This window comes from Tupaia chinensis, unplaced genomic scaffold (assembly GCF_000334495.1).
Source record: "Tupaia chinensis unplaced genomic scaffold, TupChi_1.0 Scaffold149501_1, whole genome shotgun sequence".
NCBI classification, from domain to species: Eukaryota; Metazoa; Chordata; class Mammalia; order Scandentia; family Tupaiidae; genus Tupaia; species Tupaia belangeri.
Window position 1 is genome coordinate 2,053,850 of NW_006209345.1, and position 21,791 is coordinate 2,075,640.

A 21,791-nucleotide genomic window follows, 5' to 3' on the forward strand; every position below is an offset into this window, starting at 1 on the left:
CCCTACATCTGGTTGAATGCTGACAACCATAAAGGCCTTAAGGTATGGCAGAACAGAAAAATGGATGGTGCCTTAGTCCCCAAATAATTACATGGAAGAAAACTGCCTGCTAATTTGTGTACCTGCCCTAGCTGTGAGAAAAAGCCACCTTCCACCTGGCCCTTTGTGATCCTAGCAGTGTAAACCACCATGTGGCCCAGATCCTCTAATTTCCCAGCCCATAACTTTGTGCTTTACTAATTTTTTTTTTTTTTGAAAGTTTCTGCTATAGGGTTTGTGTGCTTGCCAAACAGAGACAGAGAGGGAGAACAAAGGGCCCATGAGAAATCACCTGCTGAGGGGATGGCCATGCCACAATCCCTTCTCCACCACTCTCCTCTTGGGATTTTGGGAATGCCCATGTGCCCGTAATTTTCAACCTGCTGGGTCTGGGACTCAAATCGTAAAGTCAAACACGTGGGATCCAGCTATCTTAACCTCCACACCATCTGCTGGCCCATAATTTACTTATTGTAAACATGAGATACTATAAACATAAAATTTAATATAAGAAAAGGAATTATTTAGCAACTGTTATAAAATAACTAATCCCTACTGATTTCCACTATTCCAAGTTCAAACAAGTTAAAATAATTTTTCAAATTGGAACATTTTAAAACACATATTTGCACAGAGAATTTTACTTCTATTGGATATACCATAAATTCAGTATTATAGAACCACAATAGACTTCTTAAACAAACATATGTTTATATTTAAGACAAATAGTAATGTTACTGGAAACAAATGGCACTGATGTATTTGTGCCCTTTGAAGTAGAAAAAAGTTAGGTATGAGAAAATAGTTAACAAAATTCAACTGCCAACCCTGAAGTTGAATGAAGTCTTTTTAAAAAGGACTAGAATACTCAGAAAAAATGAAGAGTCAAAATTTCAACAACTCATTTTCAGTAAACATAAATATACTTTAAAAGCATATGACCCTACACCATACTTTAAAACAGGATATAAGAAAAGAGGGAATCAAATTTCTTACAGAAAGAGTAGACAGTACAATAAAGCCAAACTACCCTCTACCTTTCTTAAAAATCCTACAGTTGATGGCACCAGCAGTTAGCGTAATGGTTATGTCGCTAGACTCCCACGTAGTCGACTGCGGTTCGAGTACCTGGACCCCGTGGCTTAAACTCACGCTGGGTGCGTGTGCATGCATGCCCAAAATCCCGAGAGGAGAATGGAGAAGGGATTGCGGCATGGCCATCCCCTCTCGGGGGTGATTTCTCGCTTTCTGTCTCTGTCTAGCAAGTGGACGCGCCCTAAAGCAAAAACCTCTCAAAAAAAAACAAAAAAAATCCTACAGTTGTTTTATAGGTTGGATCAGTTTTCCATAGTTTATTCCAAAAGGGCTAAAGTCATCCACTACTTGATGCCACAAAGATGACCTCTGCTATTCTGTCTTCCCTGTAACTTAACACAAGCAAAAACTGCCATCTTAAACACACAAAATAAAGTCAAAGGATCCATTTAGTAATTTATTCATCTCAGAGCTACTGTTTTAAACCATCTGAAATTATTGAAATACTTTCATGATACAAAACCTTCCCTGGAGTGAAACCTGAAACATGGTGCCTTCATGTCAAAGCAGTCCAGCAGAGACACTGTCTCTGGGTGAAAAGGTGCTGACCTAGCTCTGACAAGAAAACTGGGACAGTGACACAGTAAAATCATTTGCAGGAGGTATATGACAAAACCATCAGTCTTTCCATAGAATTTGCCAAGGCATTGCTAACAGAATGTCAGTATATTCAACAAGGATCCAAATGCGGAATTGCTTTCATCAAATGAACATTTCCCCAAAAACCTTTTTGTTTTTAATAAAAGAAAGTTCTTGCTATAGGTCATATGCACTCACCAGAAAGACAGGCAAAAATCGCAAAGTTCACAATCCCTTCTACTCCAGTCTTCTCTCGGAATTTTGGGCACACACACATATGCATCCAGCATAAGTTTTAAGCCAATGAGTCTGGGACTCCAACCACGGTCAGTCGTGTGGGAATCCAGTGATATAACGACTATGCCATCTGCTGGTCCCGGCCCCCAAAAACCTTTTCATAATTACTGGGATGTCAGGGAAGTAGGAATGCATTTTTGCATGGAAAAACAGAAAAATGCATCATGACTTTCCTGATGGCCTAATATCGAGCATCTAAACAAATCTAAATACCAAGGCTAACTCCATTATTGGCTAACCTAATAGTAGAATGTTCATTCCTCTAGCAGTGCCTATAAAAAGCCAATTTTTTAATAATTTATTTATTTTTATACTTTTCCCAATAACATTTACTTCACATTTCAATAAATTTTGCTCATAATCCATAGTTCTTGACAGTTAATAAACAACTTTCAAAATTTCAAAAAAATGGGGACAAGCAGTTGGTGTAATGGCTATGTCACTGGACTCCTATGTAGCTGACTGAAGTTCGAGTCCCAGACCCGATGGCTTAAACTCACGCTGGGCACATGTGCGTGCTTGCCCAAGATCCCAAGAGGAGAATGGAGGACAAGGGATTGTGGTGTGGCCACCCTCCCTGGGGGGTGATTTCTCGCGCTTTCTATCTCTCTGTCTCTCTCTGTCTTTCTGGTGAGTGCGTGCGCCCTACAGCAAAAACCTCTACAAAACAAAACAAAAATGCAATAAGTATATTCAAAATCATTATATGAAAACAGAGGAAATGCATACTAGTGTAAATTTGTGACTGTTACTTATTTCAGAAACTCCCTCTGGATATGCTGATATTAGTGAGTTTTCTTTCAACACAACAGAGGCAGAACATAACATTCTATATTACACTCCAATAAACGCCCAGAAAAAAACACCATAATCATGCTCAAAGATGAACTATTGGGCCAATCTCACAGCCTAGTCATCCAGGGAGCTCAATCTCACACAGATGACTTTGGTTTGAACCCTGGTCCTAACAACTTGCAAAACAAGCCAAATGCGGTTGTTTTCTCCTTCTCCTTCCCTTTGTCTCTTTGGTAATTTTTTTTTTTTTTTTTTTTTTTTTAAAAAGGAACTATTGGAAACCTAATAAAGGACCAGCAGTTAACGTAACGGCTATGTTGCTGAACTCCCATATAGTCGACCATGGTTCAAGTCCTGGGCCTGGTGGCTTAAACTCACGCCGGGAGCGTGTGAGTGCATGCCCAAGATCCTGAGAGGAGAATGGAGGAGAAGGGATTGCAGCATGGCCATCCCCCATGGGGGGAGGGGGGGTGATTTCTTGCTTTCTATCTCTCTGTCTCTCTCTGTCTTTCTGGCGAGCTGTCTCTCGCTGTCTTTCTGGCGAGCACACGCACCCTATACCAAAAAAAAAAAAAAGAGAAAAGAAACCTAATGAGATAAACTGCTGGTGGTTTTACCCATAAATGAACAGTAAACTGTGAGATGGACAAAAAAATTTAATAAATTTAAAATTCAAATTACCGTATTCCTATCAATTCAGTATGTGTATAAATATAGCTTTCTATCCAAGGAGATAAGACAAACTATACCCTGCAAAACCCCACTCACACAGTACCAACTGTGCAATAACTGTATCCAGGATTGGCTAGGTATAGGGCAAAATGTTCAGAGATTTTTTTTAAAAAAAAGAAAGAATGAAATTAGAAGATGATGAATTAATTTCAAGAGAGTAACTAACAGTAGAGCATTAAAGCACGTGTTTCTGAGAGCAAGTCCCTGTGAGACTACAGAGGTCATATACCCATGAAGCTAACTCTGTCTACACCATTTCATAACTGGCCCCAATGGAATTTTGAAGATTTCAAATACGAGGTATTTGATTATCACATGCCAGATTTTTAATAAGCATGCAAAAGATTTATTTCTAGTTTACACAGTTGCCATTACCTAAACTTATTTAAGTACCATCAAATAGAACAAAAACAGGAAAAGCTTACTCCAAGATAAGACATGGGAAAGACTTTAGGACAACATACACTAGGACCAGCAGGTGGTATGGTGGTTGGGGCACTTGACTCCTACATGGCCGACTAGGGCCTGGTGGCTTGCTTCGTCACTTTCCCTCTTTCTGCCTCTCTGGTGAGTACATGTGCCCTAGGGAAAATTAAATAATTCTTTTTAAAAATGTGCTATAAACTTTAATACTACTTTTGTTTTGTAGTTTTTCACATAGGGTACATGCACTAGCTAGAGGGAGACAGAGACTAAGAGAAAGGGAAAGTGAGAAGACACCCCCCTAGAAGATGGCCACATCACAACTCTTTCTTTTCCAGTCTCTTCAGAATTTGCGGCATGCACGCACATGTGCCCAGTATGATTTTCAAGCTGCTGGGTCTGGCACTTGAACAGCAGAGTTGGACACATGGAATCCAGTGCCTTAAACGCCATGCTACCTAATGACCAATACTATTTTTTAATTTTTTGGGTAAGGTTTTTGCCATAGAGTGTATATGCTCGCTGGAGAGAGACAGAGACAGAGAGAAAGTGAGAAATCAGCCCCCAAGGAGGACAGCCATCTTGTAATCCCTTTCCCTCCATTCTCCTCTAGGGACTTTGGGCAACCCCATACAAGTGCCCAGTGTGATTTTCAAGCCGCTGGTTCTGGGACTTGAACCAGAGTTGGCCATGTGGGAGTCTAGACCCTTAGCCACCATGCCATCTGCTGGCCCCACAATACTATTTTTTAAGACATGCTATGAAGGAAATATTTGATGCGACTAGCAGTTAGCATAATGGCTATGTTGCTGGATTCCCATGTAGTCGATCGCGGTTCACGTCCCAGACCCGGTGGCTTAAAACTCACGCCGGGCGCATGTGCATGCATGCCTAAGATCCCGAGAGGAGAATGGAGGAGAAGGGATTTTGGTATGGCCATCCCCCTGGGGGGGTGATTTCTCTTTCTATCTCTGTCTTTCTGGTGAGCGCACGCACCCTATAACAAAAACCTCTCCCCCCCCCAAAAAAACGGGGAAATATTTGAAATGTGAACTTTACATTACCTCATACAAAGGCATGTGAACACACACTGTCCAAATTCAAGTTCCTATATACACTGAGTCTTTCAGCACTCTGCTAGTGGCCCCTTCTCTTGCCACTATTAGAACCATTAGAATTATGCTTAGTTCCACCTATCATCTAAGTCAGATCTAACAGAAATACCACATGAACATATATGCGCATGTAAGTTTAAATTTTCTAGTAGCTCCATTATAAAAAAGTTAAGTGAAAACAAACTGGTGAAACTAAATTTAATTATGTTTTATTTAACCTAATATACCCAAACATCACTATTTCTTTTGGTATTAAGTCTTCACAATCCAGTGAGTGGGACTAGTCGATGGCATAATGATTACACTGCTGGACTCCCACATAGTTGATTGCTGTTCAAGTCTGGACCCAGTGGCTTAAAAACTCACCCTGGGCATGTGTGCATGCATACCCACAATCCAAGGAGGATAATGGAGAAAGGATTGTAGCGTGGAAACCCCCACTGGGAGGTGATTTCCTACTTTTTGTCCATCTCTCTCTCTCCAGAGAGCATACATGCCCTACAGCAAAAAAAAAAAAAAAAAACACTCTTTTAAAAACAAAAATGTAGTGAGTACTTTATATTGATAGCACATCTCAATTTGGACTGGCCATATTTCAAGTGTTCAAGGGTCACAGGTGGCTGCTGTATTGGGAAGAGCAGCTACAATGATATGATTACTACAATTATGACTCTAAGTCTCTCTCCTGGTACTAAAATAGCTCCCCACTCCCATTTTCCACAGTCTAAGTCAATCATTAAGAACCTCTTTTAGGGAGCCAGAATGTAGCACAGTGGTTAAGGTGCTAGACTCCCAAATGCTGACCACAGTTCAAGTTTCAGACCTGATAGCTTGCTTTCTCACCCCACCCCGCCCCCATGTCTGTCTCTGTCCATCTGTCTGTCTGTCTGTCTGTCTCTCTCTGGTGAGCACACATGCCCTATAGCAAGTTAAAATAATAAAAAATAAAATAAAATAAGTAATTCTTAAAAAAAAAAAAAGACACCTCTTTTATATAAGGGCCTGTGTGGGTGGTAAGAAAAATTATGGACTATTTTTCTTTTCTTTAAATACAAACATGCAGTAGAAATCATATACATATAATTCTAAAGAATTATTTTATTAAACTTTTCTTTCTTTCTTTCTTTCTTAATTATTTTGACCAGAGAGGGACTGAGTGAGAGAGAGAGAAAGAAAAAGTGAGAGAACAAGCAGCCAAGTCTGGGATTCGAACCATGGTCGACTATGTGGGAGTCCAGCACCCTTAACCACCACTCCACCTACTGGCCCCAGAAATCATATATATTCTTAAAAATACAACCACTCAGGCAGACATTCTTCAACTCATAAAAAGTAGATTGCAAGAAAACTGGAATTAATTTTTATCATTTAATATCTAGGAATAATTGAGAAATCTCTCTGAAAAATATCTAGGAATAATTGTAGCAACAAAGAAGTTTTTAAATTCTTGAAATAATGGAAAAAGCTAGATCTCAAATCAGGAGGGGCACAAGAGAATTATTATTGATTTAGATATAGTTAGCAAAATTTGAGAATAGGTTCATATCTCTGGAAGTTTATTTCATTTTAAAAGCCAAATGAAAAATATTTTACAAGGAAGAAAAAAGCCTAGGTCACTTAAGAGATGTTGAAAAATGATGATAACTAATTAATTCATTAATATGGGGGGGACCCTAAAATCCTCACTCATCCTGGAGAAAACTAAGCCCACATGGCCTCCCAAGACAACAAAAAATCTTGCTTATTCCTCGAGCAACAAACACAATTACACCAAACAAGCATGTTGGGAACGGGACATACTAAAAGCAAATTAAGCTGCTGTAAGGCTGTTCTTACTGGTTCATCTACTCACGCAGGGTTTAGACGTCCAGACACTTACAGTCTCCGGACTTCTCCTTAGGCTTGGTTCACATATGTGGGGAAACTTAGCTAGGCAGTGTCTGACCAGATCCAAATGGAGAACTGCTATGTTCAAGAAGGGTTTGGTGGTTGTTCACCAGCATGCTGACAGCTGTATGCCATTAAAAAGGGGACAAGAAGGAAAATATCTATAAATAGAAGAACATACAATCACTCTGATGGAAGGTTACCTCTCCACGTTTTAAGTTAATGATATACTCTGCTCACCTGAGAGCAAAGCCCTAAGGAAACTATAATTTTCATAGCACTAGCAGAAACAAGGAATACAAAAAAGTAAAAAAAAACGGTTGGCCCTTGAAACCAATTTTCACAAAGTCCTAAGGATAAATACGATAAAATAGCTAGAGAGTTCACTTAGTAGTTGCTTCTCCATTCTCAGTTAAGGCATCAATTTCATAGAGGCAGCTGCGCCCTCGATCCCGGCACCCCTGGACTAAGTACAATAAAACAATTCTTGGAGTGCCTAACAGAGATCATAGATTTCTTTAGAGAAGGCCAATACAAACTTAGAGCCAGTTTCATTGTATTTGCTCTACAACTACTTCTTCCAAACAAATTATCAAAAGCAATAGCTTTCTACCACCCAGGTATTACTGAATTTTTCTCAGTTTTAATTGGTAACTTCTTTGAAATTTCAGCTTTTGGTGATAATAGTTAATAAAGGAATCAAGTCCACTTAGTATGCACCATATTAATCCACAAGTACTTTCTAAGCATTAATGTGCACTGTACTGAGGAACACAGGCGTAATAAGAGAAGTGGTTCCTACTGCTTTGACAAACACAGTGAGGTGGAGACCAGAGAAAATACAGAGAAAGGAAAGCATAAACCCTGAGCCTGGTCCACAGACGAGAGCCTGGCCAGAAAAGATTTCATTATACATTAAACTTGTGCTAGGTCTCAAAGGATGGGAAGGATTTCATAGCTGACAGAAAAGAAAAAGTATTCCAGGTCAGGAGACACCTGCCTGAAAGCAGGCAGATACAGTAGCTTCAGGAAACTCATGACACAGAGAAGGCGCTAATGATGAGAAGAAAGAGCCTTTGGGGAAGTAGCAGAATCAGCTAGCAACAAGAGGTCAGATTTCAAAGGGGTGTACATGAAAGTGTAGCACAACACAGGCTTGCTGCAGGAGCAAAGAATCGGTAAGGTTTTTTTTTTGTTGTTTTTTGTTTTTTTTTCTGGGAGAGAGATTTTTGCTATAGGGCGTATGCTCTTGTCGGAGAGAGAGATAGGAACAGAGACGAAAAGTAAGAAATCATCCCCTAAAGGGGATGGCCATGCCACAATTCTTTCTCCTCTTGAGATTTTGGGCAGACATGCACACACCTGGCTTGAGTTTTAAACCGCCAGGTCCAGGACTTGAACCATGGTGGACTATGTGGGAGTCCAGTGACATAACCATCACACCATCAGCTGGTCCCAAGAATCAATAAGTTATAATGAAAAGAAATGTGTATTAAAATACCTATCTAGAGATTAAGCAAAATATTTTAATGATACATAGGAAAAAATCTGAACAGAAGTATAGAGGAAGCAACACAGAGGAGATGACAATGAACTTGTATAAAGTACACTCTCAACAGAGGATATACACCTCTACAAAAGTGAAGAGGGTAAAAGGACAGACCCATTCTGAGTATGGCCAAGTATCTGAATGGGATTGAAAGGTGGGCCAAGAAGGGAGCAGCTATGGTGAGGAACAGGAGAGGGTAATACAGAGTACTATTCACCATGCTAATTAACACTGCACTCATCAGGGGCTAGGTGGACGAGCAGCAAGAACAGATCTAAATATGTAACCTTGAACAATATGAAGACCAGTCTGGTAGTATCCAGTTAAGTGCTGTGCATGTGGAGCCAGACCACATGGCCAGTTGCAGTTCAAATCCCAGCCCCAGCAGCTTCAAAGACTGGGCCCACAGGTGTGCACACTCCAAATCCTGACAGATAAAGAAATGGAGAAAAGAAGATTGTGACATATCCCCCACTAGGGGGCTGTATTCTCTTTCTCTGGCAATAAATATTTAAGGGATATATATTTTTTTAAGTGAGAGATAGATTAGGAAGAAATTCTTTTTTTAATTATGTTTTAATTTCACTTATTATTAGTTTTTAATTTGACTAGAAAGAGACAGAGGGAGAGAAAGGGAAAGCGAGGAAACAGCCACCAGGTCTGGGACTTGAACCTTGGTCAGCCATGTGGTAATTCAGCGCCTTTAACCACCATACCACCTGCCAGCCCAAGGAAGGAATGATTCTAACAAGTGACCAATCCAGAGAAGATAGCAAGGCCCTTCAATAGCCTCTACTTTGAAAACCAAGGTATCCCCTAACAGATTTCACATTAAATTCCCATTTTACCTCCAATGTCAAACATAATTCTACCTTCTCAAAAATCTAGTTTTCACTTTTTTTTCATTCCTGCACTGTACTTTGGTATCAAATAATATAAACTCATAGCTTGCCTTTGGAGTTCTGAGCTACCCAGAAAACACAATTCTCAGAAAGTAAATGTCTAACCCTGGACCAACTCTAAATATAACGCTAAGATTCTATGACCAAATCAAGAGGTGTAATCTTATCATCCACTTCACTCTAATATTTAAAAAGTCAACCACCACACAAGAAAAATCCAACCTAATTTTTGTCAGCTAGCTCAAATTAAAGCAAGTCCAGTATGAGTTCTTCTACAAATTCTCGTTACGATAACTTGACAGTATATGAAACGCTGTGCCTATTTTCTAAAATGTGAAAAACTTCAAAGTATATGTAAAGCATAAGTTATTTTTTTTTTAATACTAAGAACACTTTTTTTGGGGGGGGAGGGTTGTTGTTTTTTGAGAGAGATTTTTGCTATAGGGTTCATGCATTCACTGGAGAGAGAGAAATGAAGCAAAAAAACAACCCCGGGGGGGACAGTCATACTGCAATCTCTTTTTCTTTATTCTCCCTTTAGGATTTGGGGCATGCACACACACACACACACACACACACCCAGCATGAGCCTCAAGCTGCCGGGTAAAGGACTTCAACCATGGTTGACTAAGTGGGAGTCAAGCAATACAACCACTATGCCATCTACTGGTCTCAAGTTTGTTTGTTTGTTAAGTGAGACTGATGAGTTGGGAAGGAGAAAAGGCAAGAAATGAGAGTTATTATTTATTAATTAAATAAATAATTTTTTTCTTTAAAAAAAAAAAAGATCATTAGGTTTTTGCCGAGAGCCTTGTTAAAGATCAAAGGAACACAGGCAGGAAAACCACAGCTGGATCAGAGTTTGCCTATGTGTGTGAGCCAGGTAAGACAGTATGAAGAAAGGGAATTCTATACATCCTAGGATGATTCATAAACTTCATATAACTTGAATTTTCTAAGTGACAACTTTGATGAATTGGATTTTTGCCATGTCTTCCTCTACTCCATGGTTGTATAGAATTCCCTTTCTAGTAGAGCAGTTTTTATACCATTCCTTATTTGCTCATGACCACCCTAACTCCTTGAACTTTGAGAAACTTTGAGAACTCAGAAACTTTTTTTGTGTTGTAAATAATAGACACACTAATCAATAAACATGTTTCTTCCCTTTTCTTAAAAAAAAATCATTATTTATTTAATTATTCTATTTGTTGTTATTGTTTAATTTGACCAGAGAGGGAGAAAGGGAATAGGAGAAAAGCAAACTGCCAGGTCCGGGACTCGAATAGTAATCAGCCATGTGGGAATCTCCTGCCACCACACTACCTGCCACCCCATGTTTCCTCTTATTCTCCAGTTACCTGTCACTTCCTGATATTTGGCTCATTTGTAGACTCCTGTCATCCTGGTTTCAGAGATTTGGAGAATCTTTTATGCTTCAGCTGGAAAGTCCACTTTGAAGGGTTCATAACAATTTACAGATTTGACTTTGATTTTCTTCATACTGTCCACTTTATGCTTTATCTTCATCTTCAATCTTCTTGTCTAGCAAACTTTGATCTTATACATAATTGTAAGTATTCATGGCTATCTCAACACTCTCCAAAGTAGCAATAATAAACCCCTAACCCTCACAAAGAATTTTCTTGTGTAAAAATGAAATGTGCAAGATACATACATTCATGAACTGCCGAGACTGCTCAAAATTGAAAAGTTTAGACCAGCAGATGGCATGGAGGTTAAGATGGCTGGAAGCCAAATAGCCAACTGTGCAGTTTGAATCCCATACCTGGCAGCTTGAAAATCATGCTGGGCATGTGTACATGCATGATCCAAATCCTAAGAGTGGAGAAGAGACTGCGATATAGCTATGCTCCCTGGAGAAGTGATTTTTCAGTTTCTCACTGTCTCTGGGGAAGTGCTTTCTCAGATTCTCACTCTCTTTCTGTTGAGTGCACACACCCTTTAGCAAAAACTAAAACTAAAACTAATAATAATAATAATAATAATAAAATAAATAAAAGTTTATTGTAGAGTATGAGTGGTGAATAGTCCTTATGCTCTTATAGCTCTTTATGGAAAATAATTCTTACTCTTACAGCTACTCAACAATAACATTAGCTGTCTCAATATTGCAACTTTCTATTAAAGGTGGAAACATGAACACAACCAATTTTTAAGTAACTATCATATAGCCAGATACTGGGTTTCCTGCTATTAGAATTGTTTAGATACTTCACATTCTTTAAGATTTTTTTTTTCTCATTTTGCAGTTGGAAAAACTAAGATTCTGAGAGGTCAGATAGCCTAGCAAAGATCAGAGCTTATAAATATGCTAGCCAAAATGGTGACTCAAATTCAGGCCTGACTAGCTCTACAGTGTGTGCTCTTCCAATTACACCACATGTCTCTATAAGACCAGTATAGGAAGCTGCTGAGCAACTAGTGAAATAACAGTAACAAGGAACACTACCAGCCCTAGCCCAGCGTCACAAAAAGAAGTACTAATGAAACAAGAAATCTGGCCTATAAAAGCTCAAAAAGCAGCACTGCCTGTGGAAAAGGAAAGGTCTGCCAAAATTATAAGCCTGCCACCTCCTCCTCCAGTTCTTCTTGAGAACACTGAAGCAATGAAAATGTCTTCATTGAAAACTAATAGGTTTACTTACCAATTATCTTTATACTTCTGTGAACGATGAGATGGACACAAAGTAGGTGATGGACTTATTATTTGTTCATGCCCTTACTTTATTCCTGTTCACTGAACTGAGTTACATCTTTGTACTATGTATTGTGTTCCAAACCTTCAAAATCTGAACAAGTCTACTAACCATCCTAGGATTACAGCGATAAAAAGTATTTAAATATGCTTTGAGTTTTTGTGTAAGGTATATAATGGTTTAATATGAGGGAATGAAAATTGGCTACTTAAATGATTAGATCTTTCTTATCATAAAATAATACATGCTCTTTGTAAAATATTTGAAACTATACATAAAAGCATAATCTATGAGCAGAGCACCAATGATTCCATCACTGAAAGATAATATGGTCAATATTTTAACAAATGCATTATAGTCTAATTTACACGTAAATATTTACACACAATTTTCAAAACATAATTTTTAAAGAATTATTTAATTTTATTATTATTATTATTATTTTAATTTGACCAGAGAGAGAGAGACAGGGAAAGTGAGAAAACTGCCAGGTCTGGGACTCGACCACAGTCGAATATGTGGGAGTCTAGTGCCCTAACTACCATACCACCTGTAGGTCCCCTGAAACACAGTTTTTAACAAGAGCCGCTTAATATTTCATCATAAAACTTACCTGTTCTCCTGTTGTCCCATGTTTTACTTTTGTAAATAATGCAAACATAATAATGTTCATTTGTATACACATCTCTGGTGTTATGTTTAGAATAAATTCCCAAAAATTATTGGTTCTGAAGTGTGTAACAATGGAAGTGTGTAATAGGTATTAAACTACGTCTGAAAAACATCAGCAATGGGTAGCCCATAGGGTGGTGGTGAAGGGGGGTGGATCCCACAGCCAATTGTGTGGTTCAAGTACTGGACCCAGAGTCTTAGAATACATTCTGGGTGGGGACAGCAGGTGGTATGGTGATTAAGGCACTGGACTCCCAAATGGCCGATGGTGGTTGGAGTCCTGAGCCTGGCAGCCTGCTTTCTTTTTCTCTCTCTCTCTTTCTAGCGAGCACACATGCCCTGCAACAAATTAAGAAAGTAATAATAACAAATAAAAATAAATAAATAAGTAAATAAAAAAATAAATAAAAATAGGGGCCAGCAGGCAGTGTGATAGTTAAGGGTGCGGAACTCCCACATGGCCAACTGTGATTTGAGTACCAGATCTGGCGGTTTGCTTTTTCACTCTCTTTTCCTCTCTATATAAATATAAACAAAATAATTCTTAAAAACAAAACAAAAAAACCCACATTGGGTACATCTGTACATGCCCAGAATCCTGAGAGGAGAATGGAGAGAGGACTATAAGCATGGCCATGCCCCTTGGAGGGTGCTTTCTTACTTCCCCTATCTCTCCCTCTTGCTCTCTTTCTCTGGTGAGGACACGTTCCCTATAGCAAATTAAGAAGAAAAAATAACGCAAAAATAAAAAGCATCAGCAACATTTAAGAGTGGCCATTCTACTGTACTCTTGTCTGCATTAAATACTTTGGTTTAAAAATTGCCAGTCTTAAGGGGGACAAATGATACATCTTTGTCATTATAGTTGATATTTCTTTTTTTTTTTTTGGAGAGGTATTTTGCTATAGGGTGCGTGTGCTCACCAGAAAGACAGAGAGAGACAGAGACAGAAAGAGAGAAATCACCCCCCAGGGGGGATGGCCACGCTGCAATCCCTTCTCCTCCTTTCTCCTCTCGGGATCTTGGGCATGAATGCACATGTGCCCGGCGTGAGTTTAAGCCACTGGGTCCGGTTCTTGAACCGTAGTCAACTACATGGGAGTCCAGCGACATAGCCATTATGCCAACTGCTGGTCCCAATACTTGCTATTTTTTTGTAAGTTTTAATTTTTTTCTTGTTGGATATATTTGGCTACTAGGAAAATAAACTTTCTCCATACCACATTCACATAGAGTTTAGAATGCAACGAATACAAGTTTCAGTTGACTACTTGTAGGTATTAAAATCATTATTCAATTAAAATCTAAGAGAACTATCATATCATAGAATGAACTTCTGAGATTTAAATAAATTGTAAAACAGTATAATTGTAGTATTATTTTAGTACAAGAATAATAAATCCATTCTAGTGCTGGGGACCAACAGATGGTGTAATGGCCATGTCATTTGGACTCCCAAGTAGTCGACCATGGTTCGAGTCCCAGACCTGGTGGCCTAAACTCACACCAGGAGTGTCAGACCTGGTAGCCTAAACTCACGCCAGGAGGGTGTGCGTGTGTGCCTAAGATCCCAAGAGGAGAATGGATGGCGGTGTGGCTATCCCCCCTGCGGGGTGATTTTTCGCTTTCTGTCTCTCTTTCTGGCGAGCGCATGTGCCCTACAGCAAAAACCTCTCCAAAAAAAAAGGAATATGTATATGCTTTCCCTAAACATGGCCATAATACATGAAGCCAGGGACTCAAGAAAATGAGAAGCAAAGACCTAGAAGAAGGTGGAGGTGGGGCCCAGGAGGTGACATGGAGGCTATGTGCATCTTATCTTACACAGCCAACTTCACAGTCTGAGTCCTAGACATGGAGACTTAAAAATTACACCAAATGGGGACTAGCAGATAGCGTAAAGGCTATGTCGCTGGACTCCCATGTAGTCGACTGCGGTTTGAGTCCCAGACCCGGTGGCTTAAACTCACACCGGGTGCTTGTGTGTGCGTGTCCAAGATCCCAAGAGGAGAATGGAGGAGAACGGATTGTGGCATGGCCATCTCCCCAGGGCGTGATTTCTCTTTCTGTCTCTTTGTCTCTCTCTCTCTTTCTGGGGAGCGCACGTGCCCTATAGCAAAAACCTCCCCAAATAAAAAAAACCCACACCAGATGGGCCAGCAGGTGGCATGGTGTTCAAGAGTGCTGGACTCCCAAATGTCTGGACTACAGTTCAAGTCTCGGAGCTGGTGGCTTGCTTTCTCACTTTCCTCCTTTCTTTCTCTCTGGTCAGAATTAAAAATAAAATAATAAAATAAAGTTAAATAAAATAATTCTTTAAAAAAAGAAAAATCACACCAGGTTTGCGTGAGCACGTGTGCCCAAAATCTCAGGAGGAGAATGGAGAAGGGACTGCAGCATGGCCAGCCTCCTAAGGAGGTGATTTCTTGCTTTCTCTCTCTCTCTCTCTCTCTCTCTCTCTCTCTCTCTCTGGTGAGCACTTGTGCTCTATAGCAAAAACTTAAAAAGAAACGTAAGAGGAAGGACCAGTAACTACAGGGAAGGTCCAAAGCAACAAGTCCAGGATAAGGCGAAAGGCAGAAGTTACTGGGAAGGTTAAGTCCAAGGAGAAAGAACTGACAGATTGCTGGATGTATATGACCACACCAAAGAGAATTTTGCAACTAAGTCAAAGGTTTAGAAAATAACTGAATAAAATACACATACTTTTAATACTGAGTTTATTGGGTTGATAGGTGGCATGGTGGTTAAGACACTAGACTCCCACATTGCCAATCCTGGTTCAAGTCCTAGACCTGGTAGCTTGCTTTCTTACTTTCCCTTTCTCTCTCTGGTCATATTAAAAAATAATAACAACAATTGGAATTAAATAAATCATTCTTTTTAAAAATATTGAGTTTATTCAAAGATTGTACTTAAATGGTGGAAAATGGAGGAGGAGAACTTTTAAAACTAAAACCTCCTTTTCATAGTAAGAAGTCCAATAGATTAAAAACACCGGTATAAAAGCATTTATTCAGAAATGTGGGAGTAAATAAGAGAAAATCGTTAAGAGATGAAGGCAGCAGTCCTAAGTGAGTAATTCAAGAATGAGAAAAATGGAACAGATGCTTTTATTGTTATAAACTTTGTGGTACTGTTTGACTTTTTAGCTTGTATGAATAGTCTTCATGAAACAACTACAGGCAGAATATTTTCAAAAAGTAGAACCTGCTGGGCCGGCAGGTAATGTGGCAGGTTAAGGGTAATGGATTTCCATATGGCTGACCACAGTACGAGTCCCGGAACTGGCGGCCTGCTTTCTCATTTTCTCTCTCTCTCTCTCTCGCTCTCTCTTGCTCTCGCTCTGTCCCTCTCTGGTCAAATTAATATGAAAAAAATGAATAAAGTTAAATAAAATAATTCTTTTTTTCTTTAAAGCATTTCTTTTTTTAAATTTATTTAACTTTATTTATTATTATTTTCACATGAGTTTTGCCAGAGTTTTGCCAGAGAAAGACAGAGAAAGAGAGATAGAGAGAAGCCGTCAGGTCCGGGACTGGAACTGTGGTCGGCCATGTGGGAATTCCAGCACCTTAACCACCACACCACTTGCTGGCCCAAAGTTAAATAAAATAATTCTTTAAAAAAAGTAGAACCTCCTATGCGATGCTACAACCGATCATAGTAAAATTAGGTTAAAAATACACAAAATTTGTAAAAATATAAAGAGTTTAAAACTTATGGCTATTCTTTCTAAACAGAGGATACTTGGGGAGATTTTTTTAACCCATCATGTTACAAAACCAGTATTGTCAATAGTGAATTTCATTTGTTCTCTCTCGTTATATAAATAAATACCTTATTGATATCCTCTTTTTTTGTCACTTGGACAACAAAATCTGTAACAGTTACTATTTGGTTTCTTGCAATAAAAGTTAGCTTGCTGATCCTTGACCTAAAGTATCCTATACATACAGTGCTGTTCCTCTCTAGGTATCCTTCTCTCTCTTTTTAAAAAATTATTTATTTATTTTATTCATTCATTTATTTTAATTTAACTAGAAAGAGACAGAGAAAGAGAGAGAAATTAAGAAAGCAAGTCACCAGGTCCAGGACTTGAACTGTGGTCAGCCATGTGGGAGTCCAGAACCTTAACCACCATGCCACCTGCTGGTCTAGGTATCCTTCTTAACTCTCTAGCATTGTTTTTAAGACTCCTGGAGACTTCTGAAAAACATCTGAACAGTTTACCCACTCCAGTGTGGAATAGCAAGCTGACAAGCAGAGATTACCAAAAGAAGAAAAAGGAGGAATAGCTAAAGGTAAGGAACATTCTTTAAGCTGCCACAGCCAAGAACCTCTGTCAGAAAAGAGAAATAAAACAAAGAAAAGTGGGGCCGGCAGGTGGCGTGGCGGTTAAGACTCCCACATGATCGACCATGGTTCAAGTTCTGGGTCTGTTGGCTTACTTTCTCACTTTCTCACTCTCTCTCTGTCTTTCTCTCTCTGTGTATGTATGTATATGTCTGGTCAAATTAAAAAAAATAATAATGAAAAACAAAATTAAATAAATAATTTTTTGGGGGGGGGGACAAAGAAGAGGTAGACAAGGAGAAAGAACTTTTCAAAAATATTACCCTGAGAAATGTCAATGAAATTTTAGTTCCTGTCACCAAACAATAATACCTATTGTGGGGCCAGCCAGTGACACAGTGGTTAAGGTGGTTGGATCCCACATGGCAAACTACATAGTTCAATTCCCAGACCTGGCAGCTTGGAAAACACATTAGGCACATGTGCGTGTGTGCCCAAAATCCTGAGAAGAGAATGGCCATACCCATACCTGGGGGGTGATTTGTCACTTTCCCTCTCTCTGTCTCTGCACTCCCCCAACTGGACAAGTGCACCTTGTCACTGTTGTGTAAACAGAAAGAACACCCTATGGCAAAACTTATCAAACAAACAAACAAACAAACAAAACTAGTGTGCGAAAAGTAGTAATATACTTAAAATCTACTTTAAGTATTAAAAAAAATCCTAAAAAAAATTCAAAAAGGTACTATAAAAATTCACAGAAGAGTAACCAAAAGGAACTGGGAAAAATCAAAAAAGGTTTGACAAAAATGGTAGGAAGAACGTTGAGCCCTAGAAGATATGAAATCAAATACGTGTAACAAGAATAAAACCATATGAAACAAGGAGCCAAGAAGTAAATGAATTTTTGTTTGGTTGGGGGTTTTTTTGAGAGAGATTTTTGTGATAGGGTGCATGCGCTCGCCAGATACCCAAAGGGAGACAGAAAGAAAGCAAGCAAGAAATCACACTCCCCCGGGACAGGGGTTGGGGGGAGATGGCCACACCACAATCCCTATTTCTCCATTCTCCTCTTGGGATTTTGGGCATGCATGCACATGCACCTGGCAAGTTTTAAGTTGCTGGGTCTGGCACTCAAACTGCAGTTGGCCATGTGGGAGCCCACCGATGTAAACATTATGCCATGTGCTGGCCCCAGTAAATGAATTCTTTTAGGGAATTCTCCATAGTGGATTCATGCAGGAGATCAGTCAGGAGATAAAGCAGGAAAATCAGAAGATTTATCTAAGAACCTGGCAAGAAGCTGGAGCGTCATTGTGTAAGCACAAGGGAAGACTCCCAAGGTTAAATAGGATCATTCCTGAGGGGCTGGAAGTGGGAGACCAGCATATGCAAGGTAGTATTATAAATACCTAGGAAACATTCTTGAGGGGCTGGAAATGGGAGACTGGCATATGCAAAGCAGTATTGTAGATACCTAGGAAACATCCACCTGGAAATTAGAAGCAGAGATCTTTACAGATACTATAGTATCTCCTAAGATAATGAAGCCTTTGTGTAAACAGAAAGAGAAAAAGGACTACAGGAATCACCATCAGGGCAGAGTCAATAGGTCTTGGTAAAATGACTGACTGATAATCAAGATGAAAAGGAAATATTAAAGAATGACTAAAATGCCGCATCTTGAAGCTAGCACCAGTTAAGAAAGCTAGATGACTAAATGGTTTATTTATGTCCATCCTTCCCTTGAGATATAGTAGGTCAAGTGAAATTGGATTAAGTGTGTTTGTGTGTCCCCAAAAAGGTCTTTCTGTGCCACTTCCTATTATGTGCCAAGTAAGCCAAAAGTCAAATACAAAAAGTTAATCTCTTATCATCAAATTAAAACTCAAAAAGAGACAGGTGGCTGGCCAGGAGCTAATGTCCTTTGGCTGGGATAAACCAAAACAGATCACACATGTACGCATGCATACACATACCCAGGAGACTTAGAAGTGACCTAGGTCACAGTCTTTGCTAGCAATCTTCCTCTGCATGCTACTGCTTCACCTTGCTAGGCTTGGCTGGTCCTTAGAGCCCAGCTCATTCTTTCCCAGTAACTGGAAATCCCTTTAGTTCTGCAGACTATGAAATATACCAAAGCAGACTACAGTGGCTGCAATTAAGTCCCTAAAAGTATCATAGTCCTGCAAAACCGTGCTGTACCTAGTTCAGAAATGGATACAAACCTGGTTCACTTAGGATCCAGAGCCTTATAAAGAACCCCACTTTCTTTGGTATAAGTCACTAAAAGAACTCCTGATAATTTTCATGGTCTTACCTTTCAAACCAAGACTGAAAATCAAAAGAAATGTCGTCTTCTCTGTGGCTCCTTGCCCATTACAGGTTATCTTGGCAACAGTTGTCTTCCAATTCACTGCATTTGCAGATTAGCAGGAATAAAGTGATATCTGGATATGAACTAGAAGCTCTCCTATTAAAAAAAAAATCAGATAATCACATTATGTTCTCTTTTGGTCTGATAACTGTCATGAAAAGAAACTGATTTGGGGTCTTAATTTACACAGAATTTTACCTCAGAGAATTAAAAATTTCTACTTAATTAAAATTTTCTCTATGTGACTACAGAAAAAAGGTACTATCATTCCTCTACTTCAGCTTTTATCTTACACTAAGCAATAACCCAGAAATACAAGCCATAATAACCCTATCAGTGAATATAGAAAAAAGTTATGAAATCTTTATCTTATAAAATCTTTTTTTTTTTTCTATAGGGTGTGTGTGCTAGCCATAGAGACAGGAAAAGTGAGACCGCATGTTTGGGGTTGGGGGAGGATGGTCACACCTGGTCACTCCTCAATCTCTTCTCCTACATTCTTTTCTTGGGATTCTGGACACACATGCACATGCACTCAGGTTGTTTTCTAAGCCTCGGGGTCCAAGACTTGGACGGCTCAGTATGCTATGTGGGATCTAACTGCCTTAACCACCACTCCACTGGCTGGCCTCAAAAAACATCAATGATACTCTTTTCTGTTTTTGGTAGAGGTTTTTGCCTTAGGACACGTACATTAAGCATGCATGTATATGGGCCATTTTGAGCCACCCGGGTCCAGGACTCCAACCACAGTCAGCCATGTGGGAATGCAGTGACGTAACTGCTATACCATCTGCTGGCCCCCACCAATGATGTTCCTATCTCAGAATCAGCAGGTGGCATAATGGTTACATCACTGGACTCTCACATAGTCAACTGTGGTTCAAATCCCAGACCCCGAAGGCAGGGCATGTGTGCGGGGCATGCCCAAAATCCCAAGGGGAGAATGGAGAAGGGATTGCGGTGTAGCCATCCCCAGAAGGGGGTGATTTCTCGCTTTCTGTCTCTGGTGAGTGCACACACCCTATAGCAAAAATCTTTCTTTAAATAATAATAATAATAATAATGGGGCCAGCAGGTGGCATGGTGGTTAAGGGTGTTCGACTCCCACACGGCTGACCGCAGTTTGAATCCCAGAACGGGTAGCTTGCTTTCTTACTTTTTCTCTCTCTTGCTCTCACTCTATCCCTCTCTGGTCAATTCATTCATTCATTCATAAATAAATCTTTAAAATAATCATCATTATCATAATAATAAATGATATTCTTATCTCATACACGGTCAACTACAAAGGTACCATACTTTAAAATATGAGAATGGGGGCCAGCAGGTGACATAACAACAGTTGAGTTGCTGGATTTCTGCATGACTGACCATAGTTAGAGTCCCAGACTCGAGTCCTGAGAGAATGGAGAAGAGATTACAGTGTGGCCATCCCCGTTGGGGAGGTATTGCTCCCCTTCCATCCCTCTCTCTCTCTGGCAAGTGTATATACCCTATGATAAAAACTTAAAAAAAAATTTTTTTAATTCTCTCTCAAAAAAAAATACAAATGGATTTCACAAATTTCATACAAAAATAAACTTGTATTTTATAATCTTATTTTTTCCATGAACATTTTGAAGTCCCCACCAAAGTGTTATCTAAAAAAGAACCAAGAGTGTGGTGCAAGCTGATAGTCTTAGCTGAGTCTAAACTGAGGCTAAGGCAGGAAAATCCCGACACAGCTAGACCCTGTCTTTAAAAATCTGACACAGGGGCCAGTGGATGGTGTAATGCTTAAGGCACTGAACTCTCAGATGGTTGACTGCAGTTTGAGTCCCGGACCCAGCAGCTTGACATTCACACTGGGTGAATGTCAATGTATGCCGAAAATCTTGAGAGGAGAAAGGAGGAGAAGGGACTGTGAAGTGGCCATCCCTCCCAGAGAATGATTTCTCGCTTTCTGTCTCTCTGACTTTCTGTCTCTGTCTCTCTAGTGAGTGTACATGCCCTATAGCAAAGATCTCTCAAAACAAAAACAAGCCAAAAGAACCTGACATAGCTGGGGCCAGCAGGTGACATGGTAGTTGAGGCACTGAACTCTCACAAGGCTGACCACATTTAGAGTCCTAGATCTGGCAACTTGCTTTCTCGCTTTCCCTCTGGCACTCTCTGGTGAGTATGTATGCCTTACAGCATATTTAAATAATAATAAAAATAATAAATAATTTTTTTTTAAAAAAGAACAAAATCTGATAAACTCAGTCTTAAAAAACAAACAAAAACCAATACCAGAAAATACATGAATCAGCAAGGATGTGGAGGAACTGG

At 39.5% G+C, this 21,791-nt stretch overlaps 1 protein-coding gene across 17 annotated transcripts in view; it reads right to left on the reverse strand.

Moving 5' to 3' along the window:
• The window catches only part of PPP6R3 (protein phosphatase 6 regulatory subunit 3), a 182,317-nt gene that overhangs the window by 99,388 nt on the left and 61,138 nt on the right, over positions 1-21,791 (reverse strand). For 14 of the 17 annotated variants that reach the window (XM_014585299.2, XM_014585305.2, XM_014585303.2 and 11 more), the window contains exon 2: positions 19,422-19,574. The gene's annotated coding sequence lies outside the window, so the exon portion shown is untranslated. Of the gene's footprint in view, positions 1-6,927; positions 7,087-10,774; positions 10,912-19,421; positions 19,575-21,791 lie in introns of those variants that run through there. The other 3 variants (XM_014585296.2, XM_014585295.2, XM_027769421.1) reach the window with 3 other exon arrangements.